Raw genomic sequence first — 13,297 nt, forward strand, 5'->3', positions numbered from 1 at the left:
TACAGAGATTTTCAGGGTTTACCACGGCGCCATATCGAAACGTGAGTATATCAATATTCAATGGCTGCCAGGACACTGCAGTATCAAAGGCAGCCGTCGTGTGCAGCAGGTACCCTGATCTGCCAGCAATGACAGATTTCGTCGGTATTCCTTTATCAAGAGTTGACGCAGCGTGTGATCTACGCAAGTTGGCGCAGCAGCTCACTGTTTCTGCGTGGAACACTGGCCAGTATTTAAGCCTTCGCTCCTTTCCATCGGACCCTGGACTGCGGCTTCGTCTTCCCCATAATATATCGCTTCGCGAAGCAACATTGTTCTGCTGTACAGTTACAAAATAATACACATTCCGGATTGGGATGGCCGACAGCCCTGCTTGTGAAAGATGTGGGTGTGAGGATACGAATGTGCATCTGCTGCGCTGTGCCAATGCTCTGCTTCGGTGACCAAAAGATATGCGCTCGTTGTACTCTGGACCGTCTCGACCCTCTACCTTTCACAGAGGATAATATCCTAGGACCGTGGCCACACCAATCGACTGTCCTCAAGGCGCGGCTCATCGGAGGTTGTATCCGAGCTTTAGGGAACAGGCTGCGGCGCCGGTAGCATTTTTTCCGCAACTGGGAAAATGACCACGCAGTCACGTTTAGTCGGGGGCGCCAAACAAACGGAAAATAGAAGCCCAAATGCGCGGTGTTCTCCGCTTCCGGCACGAGAATACCTTGAATGATTTCCTTTACTCCTTTATGGCAAGTGTGCGAAATAAAAACGAATGCAAGGCGTAAATTATGTTCTTGTTGCGGCTGTCGCTCACCACTCCGTTTCTCTTTCTCGTTGAGATCGCGCGGAACGCATTAAACCACAAAACGTAAGACGGAGTGAATCCGCTGTGCAAGATGCTGTTTACTGTAGCTTTGTACAAAATGATTTAGGCCGTAAGTTATCACGAGAACGCGGCCCCGGTACAGGGAGAAAAACTACTGGTGGTGCCCGGTCACAAATGTACAAGGGCACTGCACCCAAAAATGAGCTACTTAGAAGAACCTTTTTAACACGTTATCGCTAGTCTAGAATAAGCGAACACATTTTCGAGCTTCTTATTTGTTTTATAATGAGAAAGCATATTTTTCATCTCTAATACGTCTTCCTCAAAAACATCATTGCTAAATTCACGGCCTATGTTAAAACCTAAGTGTTGTGGTCGGATCAAAATATAGTACTTCCTAATGCTCACACTGGCACGTGGTATGGAGGAATTATTCTCCAGAAATCCTTGAATTTTGTAACTGTAAATATTTTGGCAATTTAGGCGGCGGTCCTTGAGGTCATTCTTTGACGTGCACAATGAAAGTATGCGCCTACATAACGCGCTGACCAAGGCAGCGTTCTGATTCTCAAATATATTACCCCTGAACTTTTGATGTCTGGCTTCCATGTTGATAAGTCGATTTTCACGGACGCGTCGACTTAACGCAGGAGCTGAGACGAAATTTGGTTCTAAATTCTACGCTGGTTCTTCCTTGCCACGGCGACCACATTCCAGCGGGGCGAACTACGAAAATATGCCTCCGCTCGAATGTTTTTGTTAGCATCATAGCCGCCCAGCGCCCACGCTGGCTCTAGGGCAGTAGATAGGTCTTTCCAATCGCTGTGCATTTCAATGCACTCTGCTCGAGGTAAGGCTCACACGCGACAGCAAAGTTTCTGATCTCATTTTCCCACCACACCGTCTACTGGTCTCGTTTATGCTTCCTTGCTTCCAGCAATGCTTAAACGTGCACAGAATCTTTCATAGAAGTACAGCCTTTAAAAAAGTTTAGAACCAAGGAGGTTTGCTTGCAAGCCGTGTATTGAGTTTCCTGTAGCATTCGTGGAAGGCCTACCGACTGGAGGCGGCAGGACCAGAAATCTTACTTCAAGGAGATTTTTATCACAAGAGTGTACTACAAACCACATGGTGTGGCTCAGAAGGAAACTCCCTGTGCTCCAAACTTTCGGCAAAGGCAGTACATACGCTTAATTTTGCAGTGGTAGCGTAAACCCACTGTGATGGACGATAGGCTCACCCGCGCGTACTCAAACTGGAACCCTCAATGGTCATGTGAATTATGCAGTGTATCGGGCTTGGAATAGGCGTTGCGGACGACTGCCTTCATTCTTAACAAATCGTTAACGATGGCTGCTTAAAAGATTCAAACAAGCATAAATACTTGAAAGAAACTTTCTGAGGCATGCTATGTTTCGAAATGTGTCTGCGGCGAATACACAAGATTGTGCTGCATTCATTCGTAACATGCTGAATGTTTGGCACGCCTCCACCAGCCCCTCCACTAACATGCCATCCCTTACGTATTAAACTCCTTGGTCTATTTTATTTTGCACATTACGCTACGAGGCAGGTATATTTTCTGCTCATGCGCCCATGACACAGAAAGCTGCCGGCGCTGCGCGGTCACGTTTGATGTAATCGTTATTTTGATTCATTTGAAGTGTACTTATACTGTCCCGTTCACGGGATGGTTGTTGATGAGTGAGCAATGCTGTTTCAAAATCTGTTCTTGCAGAGCGTTAGATGAACAGTGCGCGAGTCCAGGTAAATCAAATTTCTGGGGTGATTTCACGTTCTTGCTGCGTCTAGCACGGTAGCCGACACGGCAAGATAATCTCAAACGCCACAGGAATATATTTTCTGAGCTGCATAACTTTCGCAAAGCACCCTAACACTGATCTGAAAGTGGGCGCAGAATACGTGTAAATATATTAAGGCGATAGCCTTTAATTGCTCATACTCGCGGTGTCCGTCCATCCGTGACACTCTTGAACTTGAATAGAAAAAAAAGCACAGCAGAGCTTGCTAACGACTGCGCTACTTCCTGCCAACGCACATGTAGTTCTCCTTGCCTAGGACGCTGGAGAGTGTTTGCGGAAAGCCGTCGAATCAGATGGATGCCTCCCAAATGCCCTGCAGTGTCTCCAGCATCTAAGATTCACAAACAATTGTGTACTTAATTAACATCTTAACCACACATCAGTGACACAAGCAGCAACACCGCGGTAAAGGCTTTCGCCTCACCGCACTTCAAGCCAACAAAGGCCTGAATTGTTTTTGTTGTGAAATACAGAGAGATAGCAAGCAAGCCTGCTTGGGAACATTGTTTATTTTAAAGTGTACCAATTGTGGTGCATGAAGCCAGTAGTATTTGTGTAGTCCATACAGATGTGAGCCGCTTGAAATCAATGTATCTGAATTGTAACCTGTGGGTAAGCAATATAAAGTTATTATTCCGCACTAGCTCTTTCCGTGATGCCCAAGATTTAGCATTCTAGAGACAGTACTAGTCATGGCGAGGAAACAGAAACCAAGTGCAGCGCACACCCATTTGAGAATCCGGAAGCATGGTATTATCGCAAAAACATTAGTAGTCCCATTAATGAAAAGGTGGCAGCGTACGTGTGCGCGTCTTATGTATTCGCAGATGGTACAGAAGCTCTCAGCGGAGGCAAGAAAAATGGGGTGACGTCATCGAGCGGCTGTATGTCGCACACAGCAATCCGAGCACCACCACTTTAGACACTTCTGTACATGTCGTTCCTCTTATACAACCGCTACTGGGTGGCGTCCATGTGGCCCCATATTGCCCGACATCATTCGCATCAAAATTATGACGGAACCGTTTGTAGTAGAGCATTTCAGGTGGTTTAATAAGCGAGCTTGAGTGTGTGGGTGGTGTCGTATATCGTTGCTGCATTTCATTGCGGCCGGTTGTGAGTGTGCTCGCTCAATGAAGAGTGAACCATCAAAGTTTAGAGCTCCAACATGGGCACCACCCGAAGTGAAACGGGCCGTCCGCGCAAATCGACAAACTCCGAAGAAGCACGAAAGGGTTGACAGTGTTTTAGCTCATTAGGAACCCAGAAAAATCTAACGGCGGGATATTTTTCAATTTTCTCGCAAAATGCTGCCTTATAACGCAAATCAGGTTTCTGAAATTTCGTCAAGATCCTTCATAAGTTTCGAAGTTACAGAGTTGTACTTTTTATACGACGCTGTGTCTCCCCCATAGCACAAGTGGCTACTTCACTCCACTTCTACTTCACGGCGTGTTTTTTTTTAATATCCGCATTTTTGCACAGGGTGATATAACACTTCTCGCAGGCACTCATAAATCTTTTCTGGCAATACTGACACCACTATTGTTTCTCTAATTTGAGTTAGAAACTTTCTCCTCTCTCAAAGAAGCATGAGAGATGACTAAGAGAGAAGGTCTGCGAACGGCTGTTTGCAGCATCACGAGACGTAGATAATAATGAGTAAACCTTCTAATGAGCACAAATGGTCAGAGCTCTCGTCTGTAGCAATTTCGTACATTGTCCAGGCGTCCACATACGCAAAGTTGAGCTTTTGTTGTGGACAATAGCCCCCACCACATTTGGCCTTGATGCCAATGTAATAACAGTTGAGAGCTTGATTCGCATATGCAGCACCTGTCACGCCAGTATTGTAAAAAGAAAGAAAAATGACAGCCAAAAGTGCAATTTTTTGTGCGCTGTAGGCGATCGCCGCTTTTAAAATATGTTGGCTCAACGCTGTCATATTTGCTGGTAATATTGACTACACTACTCTCCTTAAACTTCAGTAAAATCACTACAGTGATTCGCTATTTCTATTTCATTTCTATGGGCCGAGTGGAGACTTCCGAAGCCAGTTCTGGCGAACGGTTACTGTACCCCGAACTTTTTTCTGGCGGTGCGTTAGAGTGTCTTGAATCACTAAGTGTTGAAATCACCTCAGGCAACGGTAAGAGAACACGCGCTTCAAGATCTTTTACCAGACACGATGAATTTCCAGTATTTGTCAAATACATAACAGTAACCATTTGCACTGCACCGCATCTAATTGTTATAACGAAAACTTTATTAGAACCAATTAAAACCACGTGAACGTCATATTCAGAATAGCTAGCGACAAGCAAAACAAGCTCTAAGACATAGCTGGGCAGACAAAATGATTTCTTTCAAAAAATGCGAAAGAATCATAAGATCTATGACCTGGAATAAATAGGCGCCATTGTGCATACAGGAAGACCCAGCGTACTATAAAAAGTATAGCAGCACATACTTCACCATAGAGCAAAAGAAGTGAAAGATGGGGGAAATTCAATGAATCCACTATTTACTATTGTCTCTCCTGCTGCTGTATACTGAAATCTAGCATAATATGCACATGAACGCGGCCGCAAGAAAGTTTTAAGCGAACGACTAGCGCTGTAGATGGCGCGAAACAACTATCCTGAACTCGCTCCGCTGAGAGATGACACACTGAGGCCAGGAGACGGGCTTTCATAGTTAAGGTGCGTCGGCCTACCTCTTAGTGAAAAAAGCATGACGCACTTGAAAAGCAACACCCAATCTTTGGTTTTTAAATCTTTCAAGACTTAACGGTACTTTTAAAAGTACGATGGTCCCTCATGGGTTAACTACCTCGGCCGGATTTTTGACCCGTAGGAAATGATGGAAGAAAATGTCATTGTAATGATTGAGCACTTTTGTACAAAGAATGACCATGAGATGAACGGGCTGTTCTTGCACATTAAAGGTTTCATGACTCGCCAAAAAAAAAACAATAATTAGAGCAGCGCATTTCGACAAGCAGGGTGGATCGTTGCTGCCGGTGCTCATGTAGCTACTTATCACATTAAAGAAATATATTTCCATAAAGCTTTCGAGCATGCACATGCAAAACTCGGTCATGTGGCTAGAGATATAGGCACATCCGAGAATTTCTAAAAACTGCTTTGTAAGGAAAAGTTGGTTTCTAGTCAAAAAAACTACTTGCGCGAAGACGATTGTACACATACGGCTTCTGCAGAGCGCGTTTTATTATCGCTTGGGTTGCTTGTTTGTCCGCTGTGCATTTGCCCAAGTCCTCACCACAAACCTGACTACGCTCACTATAGGCAGGCAGCCGTCTTCCAGTTGTAATTTTAAGACAATGAAGATTAAGATTAAGACAATTGCAGGCTTGGTGTCTAGACCACCAACTCCTCTTCTTTAAAGAGACGCTAAGGACGAATGCATCAAATTTTTATCCTTAACTAATGTAGACAATATTGAACTTTTTAAGTCAATATTTTTCGGCGGCAAAAGACGTAATGTAAATGACAAATATCAATTTTCAAGATTTCCCGCCGCCCGAAATTCGCGCCATGTAACTCCTGACGTTAACAGCAAAAATGCAATGCGTGATCACGGTTCGTGATTGAATGGTAGTGCCAACCAGCTTCAGAGATCCGCGCTTAAAAAAACGTATGTCGACACCATAGCAGTGTTATCTCGAAAACTGCTGGTGAAGGAGATAATTCACTGAATTTTTAGAATGTTTGTAAAACGATTTTCATAAGAGGTCCAGTGAGGGTGTTGTTTTTGATGTTAACGTTGTAATACATCGGCAAAGGAAAGCTTATCGTTTTCATGGGCATCACTTTTTCTCCAGGGTGACAAAAATGAGATGCAGAGTGCATTTTCCTTTAACGATCTTTTCCAAGACCAATTTTGTCTGAAGTAATGCTCCAAATAAAATAAAGTCACGTGCTAGCGACACAGAACCAAATTTTTTCACAAATGTGCCGAGGTCATACGAAGGAGTCAAGGCTTCTTCATAAAATGTAAAAATGCCAATCAGATTTACGCAATAGATAGGCAGTATATTCCTTAATAGCAGGTTTTTTTAATATTTCTACGGACCTAGCACCACGCGCCCCGCGCGGCCTCCACGCTTAGTCGAAACGACGACGAATCAGGGGTTGGCTCAAGAGGAGCACTCGGGCTAGAGCTTGCTCTGGGGTTAAAAAGGACCAACCTCATTTCTGGAATCTCCTCTACGCGTACCTGCTCGGCTCTCCTCGGGTCGTGACACCGGTGGAGGTGCGATCGATGCTTCGCTCTCCTGCTGACGACTCAACGCACCCGCCTCTCGGGACCACCCCTGTTAATCGTGCAAGCCGGAGGTTCCAAGGCTGTCCCCCGAGGTCTTTCCTCTTGACGGAGCGCCCCTGCCTACCACTTCACTCATGGCAACGCCACCGCTCGCCCTGACTGAGACTGTCCCTACCGCCGGTCCCTCCTGTCTCACCCTTCAGACCCCACGGACCCCTAGGCGCTTTCACGGTGACCAGCTCGAGGATGCCGAGTATTGGCTGGATCACTACGAACGGATCGCAACGTTCAACAGCTAGGGCGACGCTGCGAAAATGCGTAACGTGTACTCCACCCTTGGAGACGCTGCCATGAGGTGGTTTGAGAATCGCGAGGCCACATTGTCTGCGTGGCCGGCCTTCCACCGTCAACGTCTGAGTACCTACAGGTGCCCACAAAACTTTTCGGAGCGCCGAAATCACGAAAAACGTTAATTTCTCGCTGGCTAGAAGCGCAGCCAGCCACTGAGGGGTATATTGTGCAGGTCGCGCTGGGAACTACAAAGCGCACCCTTCAGTTCACGGCTGCATGCTTATGCTGCACATTATTTAGGCTTTGTGGCAATTTTCGTGTTCCGAAAACTTGTGTAAGCGCCTGTACGCTAACAGTGACCGCCGAGAGAGTGCGAAGCGTGCCCTAAACTCTCGCATCCAATTCCCTAACGAGGGTGTTGCAATGTGCGTAGAGGATGTGACGCGCCCTTGCCATCGCGAGGACTAGGCCATGAGTGAAGAAAAGGAGCTGTGGCACCTGATGCGCGGCGTCAAGAACCAGCTCTTTTCCGGCCTCGTGCGGAACCCGCCCAACGCTGTCGCGGTTTCTGGCCGACTCTGAGCATATGGAGAAACTGCTGTAGCAGGGGTCCAGTCAGAACGCCCAGCAACAGCGTCCAGCGCCCCCGCTGTCCACGTTGGAATGGGTCGACTACGATTCCGGGACAAATACGAGCTCCCTTCGCAAGCTCATCCGCTCCGTGGTCCGTGAGGAGCTGCAGCAACTTCAGCCAGTGCTTGCCCCTGGCGTCGGTTCCCTGACTAGCGCCATCCGGAAGGAAGTTCAGCATGCACTCAGGGCACCGGTCGCTGCCGTCGTTCCAGCGTCGCAACCGGCCCCGTCGGTTCCAGAGTCGTGCCCTGCCCCCATCCAGCCACTGACGTATGCGGACGTCATGCGCCGCCCAGCCTCATTTCCGAGCCCCTCGTCTTATGCTCCCCTCCTTCAGTGGTCGCGATGCACGCTACCCAAACGCGTCCCTACTGGGACGATCGGCGCCCGGTGCCGCGGAAGTCTTCTCTATGGCGCTGTAGATCAACGACCTCTCTGCTACCACAGTGGCGAGGCAGGTCAATTCTACCGGAGAGGCTCTTATCGCCAACTGAGACTGCAAGGATTTTCCCCGCGACAGCCCTCGTCCACGACCTGGTGAGCGTTATCAGGGCATCGCCGAGTACTTCACCCGCCAGCGTAGGCCCCCGCCTTCTCCGCGCCGCGAGTCGCGATTGCCTTCATCCCGCCGCTCCTCACCTTCTGGGTCACCTTATACAGCAGCACAATGTGGTTCCTCGATCACTCTTCGGTAAACCTAGATCCGACGACCTTTGGAGGTGAGGCTGCCGAACGCCGATTCGCCAAAAAGCTTCCACCACCGCGCCGATCGAATATCCCCGACGTCGAACGCCCCACTGCCGCACAGTTTTCACCGCCGCACCGATCCAGTCGGCCGCCGCATCGCCGGACAGTTTTCCCCGACGCGCCGCTTGAATGACCCCGGCGCCGCATCCCGAATAGCCGACCAGAGTCATCGAGCTTGTCCTCGTGTGTGGCGTCACCTTAGTAGGCACAGCGGGCTCATGCGCCACGGTCGGAGGAAAATGCTCGTCGGTACGTCAGCATGTAACCTCAACTCCAAATGTTTTATTTAGTTTCCTCTCCTGGGGCGGAGCGATCTTCATCACACTGCCGCTGCGTAGCTACGGCTTGGCGACGGGAAGCGCTGGACTGACGACGATGGGGAGCCGGAAAAGCGGTTCTGCACACACTCCTCTATCCCGCCGCGGTGGCTCAGGGGTTAGAGCGCTCGGCTACTGATCCGGAGTTCCCGGGTTCGAACCCGACCGCGGCGGCTGCGTTTCGATGGAGGAGAAACGCTAAAGGCGCCCGTGTGCTGCACGATGTCAGTACACGTTCCCCAGGTGGTCAAAATTTTCCGGAGCCTTCCACTACGGCACATCTTTCACTTGCTCCTTTATCCCTTCCCTTCCAGTGCGGTTCAGGTGTCCGCCGTTATATGAGACAGATACTGTGCCATTTCCTGTCCCCAAAAACCAATTATTATTATTATTATTATTATTATTATTATTATTATTATTATTATTATTATTATTATTATTATTATTATTATTATTATTATTATTATTATTATTATTATTATTATTATTATTATTATTATTATTATTATTATTATTATTATTATTATTATTATAACACACTCCTATCGACGCTGATTGCCGTCCATTTCTTGCGGGCCTTGGTCGGAGTGTGCTCGTGGTGCTCCAGTGGCGAAACCACGAATACCAATACGTCGGTACGGGCAGTGACAGAATGTGGCCGGCCAGATCGGGCGGTTGTCTAAAGTCCTCCAGGCGTGCATTTCCTGGGCTTCAGTGTCGCTAGTATGCTTGATGAGCGAGTGCTAGGAGGCTGCATTCTGGAGCAACTGATTCACGTCGAAAAGGGCATGGCGGTCTCGTCGGGGCCGAGTACTGCGTACCGCAGCGGCGTAGGTCACGGCTTGAGCTTCCATTGGAGGTTTCAGTGACTGGGAGCTAAGCGCATGCCGAAGTTCTTCACGGATGATTTCCGCGGGGGTGGCTACTTGAGGCTAGTTGGAAGGCGGTAGGAGCCTACGCAGCTCTTGGACAATGTTGCGTATCCCATCCCGCAGGTCGTCCCCGATTTTTGCGTTGTCCAGTAGATATTGAAAAACCGATGGACCCACTGTGGCACTGGGGATTAAAACCAGAGGTGGATACTCACGCCACTAGCTCACTCCTGGAGTTAGTGCGCTATCACTCAAGCCCACACATACGGAAAAAGTCGCTTGTCGTTATGTTCCTCCGCTTAACAGGCGCTTGCCACCTGCTACGGTGAGCAGAATGAGATGACGTCGCAAGGCCACGTGACCTAGGTGTCGGGTGGGCCACCTGCTTTTCCGCTCATAACGCCTCATCCTCCGACGACAATGGCGACGCCATGAAGGCGCATTTTCTGCAGCATGGGAGCCGTGACTGATATGCATGCAAAGAACGGCTCTAATGAATACTGTGCCATGTAAATGCTGTGTTTCATCCACGCGATAAAAACACGCGCAGCTCACAGAGTACGCTTGATATAGCAATTTAATCACAAAGCAATATCATTAATAACGAAGCATACCCACAATAAACTATGACAAACTACTTACCGGTTGCTACTTACCGGTAGACATAGATGACACAGGCGTCCCTTACGACATCATCATGCTTCTGGGCCTCCATAGTTTATGGAAAACTCGAATGGCTGCCCGGAATGCTGATGTTATTCGATCTGTAAGATAGAACTTTGTGGAGAGTGTGTGTTACATACGAGATGGGTACCGGGCACAGGCAGACCCACCTGCATGGTTCAGTGTGCTCGGTGAATTGGTGCAACTCAAGAAATTTTAACTTGTGACCGGCCGGAGCAGGCCGCGTTGTTTTAGCAACGTATCGTGCTTGAATCAATAAAAAGACATTAAATAAATAATAATTGGCAGTGGCTTAGCTCGGCCATTCCAGGATATATACGTAGCGAAAGCTAAGGCAAAGCTAGGTTAGCCTTGGTTAATCTTGATTGCAAGTCCAGATTAGTCTGGTTGTTTGGCTAGGTGGTGCCGTGGCTCATCATGTGGTTCGTCATGCGGTTGGTCACGTGACCAGTCACGTGGTTGGTCACGTGGTGCGAAGAGACCACGGTGGGACTGCGAGCACGGCGAAACTGCGAGTTCGTGGCCAAGGTAGCTTTCGGTACAACGGCCACACAGTGCTGGCGCACCTAACCCGCATTTGGCGTAACTACGCAATCGCGCGCCATTTTTTCGCCCCTCATTATGAAACTGGGCGCTCAACGAACGCAGGAACTAGGCAGACGCTGATAAAAAGCGGCGAATTCTTTGATCAATATCTCAAACCCTATTGACCTCAGGCGTCTTCTGTAAATTTTATTAGTCCCGAATGAATACAGCGGTCAAGGTTGCGTTTAGCTTTTAGTGTGAAATGAAGAATTTGAGAGACAATTATCAAATTTCAGCCAAATAGCCGCACAAAAATGATCACTATCTTGTTATTTTGTGTTCGCAACGCCCAACACACACTTTGGAAACGCAGCCTCCACGGAACCATAAGCGTCGTTTTTTATTGCGAAGCAATACTACTTTAGGTCGCACTTCAGCCCGTTCCGTGGCGAGGCGGTGGCAGGCACCATTGACCTTTAGCGTGACCTCGCTGCGTGACGTCACACCACGTGACCTAGAGTGACGTCACACGTACCAGCTGCGTAAAAACGGGGCACCATCTTACGCCGTCGCGAGGCGAGGCGGTAGCCATTAACGGCGGCCTAACTCCCGCTCCTCTCACCAGGGGCGCTACGGTCAGAGTGACGTCACACCAGCTGTGTAAAAACGGGGCCCCATCTCACGCCGTCGCGAGGCGAGGCGGTAGCCACCAACGGCGGCCTAACTCGCGTTCCTCTCACCAGGGGCGCTACGGACTGTGTGACGTCACACCAGCTGTGTAAAAAGGGGGCCCCCATCTCACGCCGTCGCGAGGCGAGACGGTAGCCACCAACGGCGGCCTAACTCCCGCTCCTCTCACCAGGGGTGCTACGGTCGGTGTGACGTCACACCAGCTGTGTAAAAACGGGGCCCCATCTCACGCCGTCGCGAGGCGAGGCGGTAGCCACCAACGGCGGCCTAACTCCCGCTCCTCTCACCAGGGGCGCTACGGTCAGAGTGACGTCACACCAGCTGTATAAAACAGCTCCGCTCCTCTCGCCAAGGCAGTCATACAGCCAGATGTTACGATGGTGCCTACGAACAAGGCAGCTCGGCAGAATGCAAAGAGGAAGCATCAGCGAGCTACGGAGACGGAAGAAGAACGACTTTCTAAGCGGCGTGCCCAGTATGCAGCTCGGCGACAACGTGCAACCTCCTCTGTGGAAAAACAAAAGCAAAGGAAGAAATTATGAGTTTCCCCGACAGTGAGTCTCCTTCTACTAGTTCAGAACGCTGGAACGCGACTAAACGGCAGAGACGTGTCGAAGAAACCCCGAAACAGCGGCAGCAGCGGCTCGAGAAGGAACGTGCGTTTCGAGAGAAGGAAAACGAAAAGCGAAGAAAACAGCGTGCAGAAGAAACACCCCAGCAGGGACAAGAGCGTTCGAAGAAAAGACAGACGAAATCTCTCACCAAGGCTGGCCCGACTCATCCTGAAGGACACATTGCAGTAGAACGACGTGAAGAACATGCGAGAAGAGTAAAGGAGTTTGAGACGGCAACGCGTGAATTCAACACCCTATTGCTCCGCAATCACCAGGCTTAACCAAGCTAAGCCACGGCCGTTTTTTTTATAAATCTGTTGTAATTGAAACCGATTGCACTTAATATGTAGTATATGCGTAGCCGTGTATGCATTATACCTTTCCAAAGATATTTGTACCTCTTTTTGTTAATAAGGCGAGTTTTAGTGTTACTGAAGTGAGGTCTACGTCCATAGGCGAACTAAAAAGTGTTCACATTATTAAGTGTCACTCAAAAACTACAAGTGCTGGGAAGCAAAAATGTACATGAACGAACGGTATTTGATAAGCGGAATACACCTGTACGTTAGACATGTCTCGGTTAGAAAAGGTGATTTTGTTCAGGCTGACTCGTGCTTTCACAGGCGAAAGAGTAACCGTTTCATCTGATTAATGTACCGGAAGTAACAAGCTAGTAAGTTCAGTATGGTGTTGATCTACCAAAAAGAAAGAATTTGGAGCTTCGTTGTGCGATTAATTTTTTTCCAAACCAAGAGAAGAAGCCTGAATAAATTGATGAAATTATTACTAATGTATATGCTATTCATGCTCCTTCGCGAGCGCTAACTGCAGTTTTCAGTGGAGCTGTTTAAATGGGATAGGGAAGAAATTTAAAATGACCGTCTGAAGGCTACCTGTTAAAGCCTCTGTAAAATCAAATGTTCCGTAAACTGAGAGCCATAATCTTGGAAAAAATTACTGTAACAACTCCTTATTTTATCAGTTCACTAGT

This window comes from Amblyomma americanum, chromosome 10 (assembly GCF_052857255.1).
Source record: "Amblyomma americanum isolate KBUSLIRL-KWMA chromosome 10, ASM5285725v1, whole genome shotgun sequence".
Taxonomy (NCBI): domain Eukaryota; kingdom Metazoa; phylum Arthropoda; class Arachnida; order Ixodida; family Ixodidae; genus Amblyomma; species Amblyomma americanum.